Genomic DNA, 8,292 nt, shown 5'->3' with positions numbered 1-8,292 from the left:
TGACCTGGGTAGGGACCTAGGCAGTATGGGGAGATCTCAATACTTATTTCAGTGTTTGCACAGTAAGCTGTAGCCCTGACAATGAGGGGTAAAAGCAAAAATGTGACAAGTTTGATTCATAGCAGGGCTTCATGACCTTCTGGTCATGAATAATACATGGATACAGCAGGTGCTTGTCCAAGCTCAGAGAACTGTTGCTGGTCAAAGAAACAATAATTATATAAAACAATTCTGGGATTTTGCTGTAGCTGAGATCATCCAGAGTGAGTGCAGAGAAGTGTTGGTTTGCCTAGCTCAGGGCACAGTCTGCTTGCTGGGCCTTAGCTCTGGAAAACAGAATGTCTCTTAATATCTTAATATTTCCCCCTTTTGGCCAAAGGGAGGGGATCTAAAAGAACACCTACCTTTCTGGCCAATAAAGGAGAGGCTAGTTGGGCCAGGGTGAGATGTTGCCCAGGGGTTAGTTCTTGAGGGGACCTATCAGGGAAGTATATCCCAGGTATCATTGCTAGCCATTGTTTGCTTACAAGCAGAAAAGAGAGGGGAGCCAAGAATGTAGAGGGAGAAAATGCCAACATACTCTTGAATCAGGGCCTTGGTAGTTAGGGACATAACAAAAGAGAAGAGGGGGGAAAAAGTAGAACAGTATACTCAGCCCTCATCCAGAATCTTGGGACAGCTATCTCATCTGGGTGTTGGCTGCTTCTGGGTCTAGATGAACTTTGAAGTCCCTAGAGGATTCTGCTGTCCACTCAAGAGCAAGGCCTTTCTTCAGATGGCCCAGGAGTCTACACCCACAAGTTTGGCAGCTGATAGAATGTAGTCAGAAGGACCTGGTAGGGGCCCTTAGGAACAATGATTGATAGATCAGTACTGGGCCAGTTTTTACTTGCACCAATCTTTGGATCTGAGTTTCTGGTGAGCGTAACATAGGTCCTTAGTTAAGAGTGTGTAAACAATACATAGAGATGATCCAGTTTCCTAGCCACATAGGGCTGGGTTAAAACAATGCAGTAAAGTTTTTCTCACAATTCACATAATTGCATAATTACATTAAATCAGAGCAGATCAAACTACTTAGAAGTTTGATAATGGCCTAGTACTGAGAAAGGATATTGACATGTCACCAGGGTAACCAACAAAACTTAAACATAAACATCTTGAAACAAAAGACCAAAGCAATACAATGGTTATCACCAATAAAGTCTCCTTGCATCCTAGTAACCCATTCTCAGTGTCCATTTAACTAGCACATTTTGAGTCCCAACTGTCTGGTCCCTAAATAGCTTCTCTTGAACGATATACTTTATTCTCAGGACAACTCTGAAGAGGGCTCTGCCTCCCTGGTTCCAAATCTAAAGGTTCTTAGATAATTCTGCTAGTAACAAGACTTAATACAATTTAGTAAATTTAGTTCTCCAATCTTAAAACTTCAGAGAATTTCAGTTTATATACCATTTGCTATTTCCATCCTTACTTAAATCCTATAACTGATATAAGAATCTTTTAAAAACTCATGAGGGTCCAACAATAGAATGAGCTCTTTTGCCTTTTAAAATTATCAAACAGATATTTTAATAATGGGAAAATAATTTCACCTTTACCATTATCCATATAATTTATGTGTAAAATCTTAATCAAATTTTGAGAACTTACTACTAAAATATACTCAAAGCCTAGACAGAAAAATTTTAGAAGCCAATCATATACATATGTTTATAATTCTTAGAGAAAACAATCTAATCCTGTTGCTTTCTCAAAATTTACTATTTCGTTTAATTAGAAAACTTTTGGGGCAGCCAGGTGGCAGCACAGGCCCTGAAGTCAGGAGGACCTGAGTTCAAATCTGGCCTCAGACCAAACACTTGACACTAGCTATATGACCCTGGGCAAGTCACTTAACCCCAATTGCCTAAAAAACAAAACAAAACAAAAAACCTTTCATATTACATCTTTGTCTTATTACTTTGTTTAGTCATTCCCCCCTTAGGAGGATACCATCCCTATATTATAATTTGACCACAAATATAGGTTAAAATTGTAAGATGTTCATACTTGCATTCTATTATAGTAAGTCAGAGACATTCCAGTATCAATCTATTATTTAATAGATTTAGTATTGTACTTACAAAACTTCTTGATTATAGATATTTGCTATAAAAGGAAAAAGAGGGATATGGCTATAACAATGTCATTTATCATAACAGAAGGAAAAACTCCCTTAGCTCTGTTCAATTCCAGGCATGAGTCATATCTTACAGCAAATCATATTAAAAGCAAGGCTCAAGAATAACCAGGTGGTAATTTTCCTTTTCAGAAATGAAATAGCACAATGGGGAAATAAAATCAGGAGGATCCTACCTAAGTGGTGCCTTATGCCAAAACTTTTCCCAGATACAGTCATCCACCTTTAGCAGTTCCCAGACTACAGCACATGCCATTTTCTACTATTGGCGTCATGACAATTCCAACAACGACCTCTGTAATCAAAGCTCAAAACAATAGTAAATTACAATCGCAGGAATTTTTACCTTAAATACAAAATTTTCACTAACCACAATTTAGGGCTTGAATATCTTCCCTGATGTTTCCCTAACAGTTAACATTTCATTTATCCTTTATTTGTAAATTAAAACTACCCATATTCTGTGGCTTCAAACAGACAGCAAATACCTGATAGCTGACTCATCATTAATATATTGAAGCTACTTCTTTAAACCACCATATACACTTTCATAATAGCCAAAAATTTCAAATGAAATTTGAATGCTCTTCTATTAAACTTATTATTATCTGCTTTATAACAAAATATACTTCATTAAATATTTGAGTTTTCAAATACCTATTTTAATCACATCCTTTTAAAAGCCCAATTCATGTGCAATAGCATCCAGATTAAAAAGTTTTGTCTAACAGCATGTCTGTTACAATGGTCTCTCAAATTTCACAATATATGAGAATTTAGAAATACAGTAATAACACAAACAATAAACTTCAGATGACATCAGTTGCATTTACAAATTATCACATATAAAAATTATTAATCTTTTTGCTTTTGGCATTTTAAAACCATTTTAGAGTTATCAGATATGGAACAATTACATTCAATTAAAGAAATAATAATAATATAGTGCTCAGCATATGTCAGTCACTGTGTTAAGCACTTTACACTCATTATATTATTTTGATCTTCACAACAACCCTGGGAGGTGGGTACCATTATTATTTTTCTCTTTACAGATCAAGAAACTGGGGCAAACAGAGACAACTTGCCTAAAAATTACACAGCTAATAAATTTCTGCAACCAGAATGTAATTTAAATATCCCTACACTTTTCAAGCATTTTTTTTTAAACACCTGTATTTGGCAAACTGATCTGAGATGAGAGGAGTTAACAGGGAGAGAGAAAGGGAGAAAATCTCTAAACTGAGGGAGTCACAGGGGGATCTCTGGTTTAAACAATCATTCAAAGAAGAGTTAACAAAAGGTTGCTATAAACTGCAAAATGTTTACCTATCTTTTTTTCTTTCTTCACTCTGGGATTACTTTCAAACTAGCTGCCTTTCTTCATAGCCCTAGAACAATGAAGCTATTAATCTTATCATTTATTTTTAAAACTTTTAGAATTTAATTCTTATTTTTCCTTAAAACAAATTCTACAGAGTGGTACCTTACTAGGATATTTCAGAAGGGAGTGAGTTCTTGGAATTACCCCAAGGTCCCAGGAGTTCTCCCCTATAATCTTAAAAATGATAAATCTTCAAACTCCTTAATGATTAATCTCCAAATCTCCAGAATCTGCTAAGATGTTTTTAGCAGTTCTACAAACTTTGATTATCTGATCTTTTTTCTTGTTATCTAATCTCCCTTGGAAAGCCTAAAATGAGTTAGACCTGCTTCCTGGGATAATTGCTTCAAGTGTGAAAGTTCATTAATCTTTCCCAGTATTCTGAACTCTCAGGCTACAGCCCTTAGTAGTTTTTTCTGGCTGACTGCATTTTAAATCTTTCAAGATAACAGAACCTAGCTCACAACAAACACAACACAGATATTTTACATTTTACAAAGACACACAGACAAAGTGACAAGGCAGATACAGAAAGACACAAACAAAGCATGCAATTACAATTCTAATTTTAACCAGTTTGGCTGAGGCACACAGTTACCAAGGTGTGCAGTTGACCCCAGAGAAATAAATCTCCAGTGGTGCCTAGTCTGTTCCCATTAGTACTGGAGAGTCCACTAGCCCATTTCCACGTCCAATTCCCCTAAGGGGTGGTTGAAAGGGAATGTTGTTATTACTTATGCCATTAGCCCCAGAGGAACATTTTAAAAATTGTTGTCCATAAACCCCAATCAGGTTAACCTGGTGCCATCCCCTAAAAGACGTGTTGTCTGTCCTTGCCTGTTCTTGTGCAATTGAGGTGGGGGGTCAGGGTAGAAGTGGGGGGAAGGGGTTTGCTCTTCTCCAAAAGGACAGCAAATCTAGTGGTACTGACTTCCTGGCCAAGATTACAAGAGGCAGATGAATCCCATAAAACAATTAACATTCTTTAATTGTCAGAGAGGGGTGTGATTAGCCATACTTGAATGCCAACTTACTTTCCTAGTTGTAACCAACTGTAATAATCTAAAACTACCCAGACCCTCCTCCATTTCTGTGTGTCAATAAAGAGCCCCAGGGATAGCTAGGTGGCACAGTGGATACAGCACCGGCCCTGAAGTCAGGAGTACCTGAGTTCAAATCTGGCCTCAGACACGTAACGCTCACTAGCTGTGTGACTCTGGGCAAGTCACTTAACCCAAATTGCCTCACTAAAATAAATAAATAAAGAGCCCCACTTTCTTCTCATTGAAGAAGCTGGCCTTACTGAAGTGACCAGTCTGACCTGCTTTGTTAACAATTATATGCCTCACCGTTAATAAACTGTTTATGATCAGAGTCTGTACCTCAGTTTATTGCTTTTACTCACCACAGTTTTGAAGGTCCCACCAAAATCGGGGGAAGGAGCCTTGTTCCCCAAACCTGCTTGGAAGAACTCTTTTTTCTTCTGAGTAACCCTCATGGACTTTTCCACCTGAAGGGAGGAGAGCCAGGTTGAGACCAGCCTCGCCCCTCAAACCCCCCAAACATCTTCTTTGAGCTATGAGATAGACACTAAAGGGTGTCTTAGGGTGCAGTCCTGTGTTCAGTGAGACAAACTGGAAATAATTGGCAATATAAAGCCCAGTAAATCCCCTGGGGACAATCCCTTGAAGGATTTTTTTTCCTCAAGGAAAACCCCCAATCAAGGATTGGGGAGTAATCAAAGAGTGGGCACCATTTCCATGCCCTTCAGAGCCTAAAAAGTTGAGGATCTTCTAGTCAGAGAATGGGCCCAGGGTGCCCACCATCAATACTCTTCAGAGCCCAGAGAGTTAAGGGAGCCTAGTCTCCTAATTGGGAGTGAGGGGGAGAGATAACTAAAACAATGAGCAAATTAATTTAAATCCCATTATTGGCCTGAAAAAGGATATTTTTAGAAGCCCCATTTCTTTGTGTCTGTTTCCCTTCCCCCCACTGAATAGCCACCCCCTTGTTGTCAGCCTTGTGTTAGTCTCTGTGACTGTTTGAAAGTCAAACCAGCTCTTTCCTGGGACCTTATCAGCCCAAAGGGCAAGACAAAAAGAAGATTTTTTCTTAAGAAAGAATCTCCCTCTGTCTTTTGCTGGCCAAATTAGAAGGCACACAAGAAACACAGATAAGAGGAATGGAATTTTCCCCCAAACACTGGATATCTTTCTTTGAGTGATATTCCCCTAATAGATTTAAAAAGAAAACTACTGGGACTTAGAAGGCAGTATACAGCACTGGATCCATCTAAACCATTTCTTACTTTAAAAAAAATCCTCTTGGGGGCTAGTAGGCAGCACAGTGAATAAAGTTCCAGCCTTGTAGTCAGAAGGACCTGAGTTCAAATCTGGCCTCATACACTTGACACTTACTAGCTGTGTGACCCTGGGCAAGTCACTTAACCCCGACTGCCTCACCAAAAAAAAGCAAAAAAAAAAAATCTCAGATTTGCTCTGCTGATCAATCCCAGCCAGAGAGCAAATGATTTTATGGCCTGGTTGGCCTCAGGGAACTAAAAGACCATCACCCTATATGTTTATGAGGGTAGCCGCTAAGATAGAGTCTTTCAGTTTGGGGATTGCCTGTGTTTAAAAACTGCAAAAATAAGACTCTGTCCTTAAAGTATATTCTGATCAAGATTTCTCTATACTGGCCTTGAATTTAGAATTGTCAGCAATTAATTTTTAAAAGTATGCTACTATTGTAAAAAATATATAAATAAAACATTGCATAAGAAATGTTATTAAGAACTGAAAAATGCATTCTCTTGATTTGGAAATTACAGAATATTATCTTGCTATTTCAGAGAAAGGAAAAGAGAAAGCTCTGAAAAGAGGTTATCAGTGAGATTTCAAACTGCAGAATAAGAAGAAAGAATGAAAGGAAGGAAGAAAAAGAAAAAAGAAAGAGAGAGAGAGAAAGAAAGAAGAAAGAAAGAAAGAAAGAAAGAGAAAGAAAAGAAAGAAAGAAAGAAAGAAAGAAAGAAAGAAAGAAAGAAAGAAAGAAAGAAAGAAAGAAAGAAGAAAGAAGGAAGAAAGAAAGAAAGAAAGAAGTAAAATTTAATTTGGGAAAAAGTTTTATGTTATTTCTGTAAGCGATACAACAGAAATTGTTATTTGAATAGGACAGGCATTTTGTAAGCTGTTAACATAATGGGAGAACGCAGAAAAACTCTCCCATGCCTCAACAGAAGTATAAGCCACTGCAGGCTTCTTGCCTTGAAAAGTAACATTTTCACCATAAATTACAAATATCTATAATTGCTAAGAACTTCTTATTGGATTTTTGGAGGGGGTTTGTCCTAAACACTTCATATATTGGGACTAGGATTTTGCAATATAGACCTCTCTCCCCCTTCTGGAAGAATGAGAGAGATGGGGGATGTTTTCATCTCCTGGAGAATGGCAGAATTACAACTAGTTAACAATAATTCAACAGAGTTTAGTTGTTATGGGTAAATTAATGACAAAGTTGCCTGAGTTGAAATAAACTATTCAACTTAGGAAGCAAAAGCTTAGTAAATTGGTGGTTTTGTTTAACAATATTTTGTTTATTCAGTGCAGTGAAGATTGGTTCTAGATAGTCTAAGATACTATTGAAATTTAGAGACTGGAAAAATTAAGCAAATAAAAGAAAGTTTAGGAGAAGAATATGAAGGAAATAAGAAAGATGTGGTTTTGAAGGCTACTGGAGGGGTACATAAAGAAAAGAGAAGGAAAGAAGCATGTTGGAAAGAAGCTTTCAGGGAGGTTTTTGGTGTCATAGAAACAAGAAGGATGCAAGAAACTTTGTGTTTATTCTTTATGATATGGAACGATAGTAATAAAATTACAGCTTGAAATTCCTAGGCTCCAAATCAGGGGGATAGGAATTCAAAGCTGCTGTAGAAGAGTTAAAAACTGAAAAACCTCAGGGACAAGTAATAGAGTAGGGACAAGAAATTGATCCAGTTCTTTGGGTGACTTAAAAGGAAAAAGAAAAAATATTATAGAGAGCTGGGAGTGCCACCACTTGTCTTTAAAAACGAACTAATTGATAAGAATGGACTCTCAATCTTGAAGTACTGCCAGAAATTTTTGAAATTTGAAATTAAATATTACCATTAGTGGTTATAAAATCCAGATTTAATTTGGTCAAAATCTGTCCTGAAACAAAATCATAATGTAATCTATGTATTCCCTATTGGGGTAATTATTTTAGATTAGAACTTAATACAAACTGCGATTGCTATTTGGCATCAAGAAATTTATTGGTTGTGTGACCTCTGCTTTGTCTCAATTTACTAACTGTAAAGTGGACAAAGATTGCACCTAACATGAATTTGGTAATTCCTTGCATTAGATATATTGTTAGAAAAGTAAATTCTGTTTTAATCTGGATTCTCTTAGGTTATCAATTCATTTGTTAAAAGAATTATATAAATATGTTTGAAAATTATTTATTTAGAAATGTAATAGATGATGATAATAATTTTCTGTAAATTTGATATAGCAAAGATCTCTTAAGATAGCTTCATGTGTGAAAAGGAGAGTTGTAAGATCTTACCAGCCCTGCTAACAGTTTAAAATGATTAAGTTTGGGAAATAGTGCTAGAATCTTGCAACATACTAACAACTGGGCAAAACTTTAATACTTTAAGATTTCAAGGTCACACCCAGGTTAGAGTGTGGTCATTTAA

This window comes from Phascolarctos cinereus, unplaced genomic scaffold, assembly GCF_003287225.1.
Source record: "Phascolarctos cinereus isolate Bilbo 61053 unplaced genomic scaffold, phaCin_HiC Scaffold_5;HRSCAF=322, whole genome shotgun sequence".
Lineage (NCBI taxonomy): Eukaryota > Metazoa > Chordata > Mammalia > Diprotodontia > Phascolarctidae > Phascolarctos > Phascolarctos cinereus.
The sequence above is the reverse complement of the archived record's forward strand: the minus strand, read 5'-3'. Positions refer to the sequence as shown.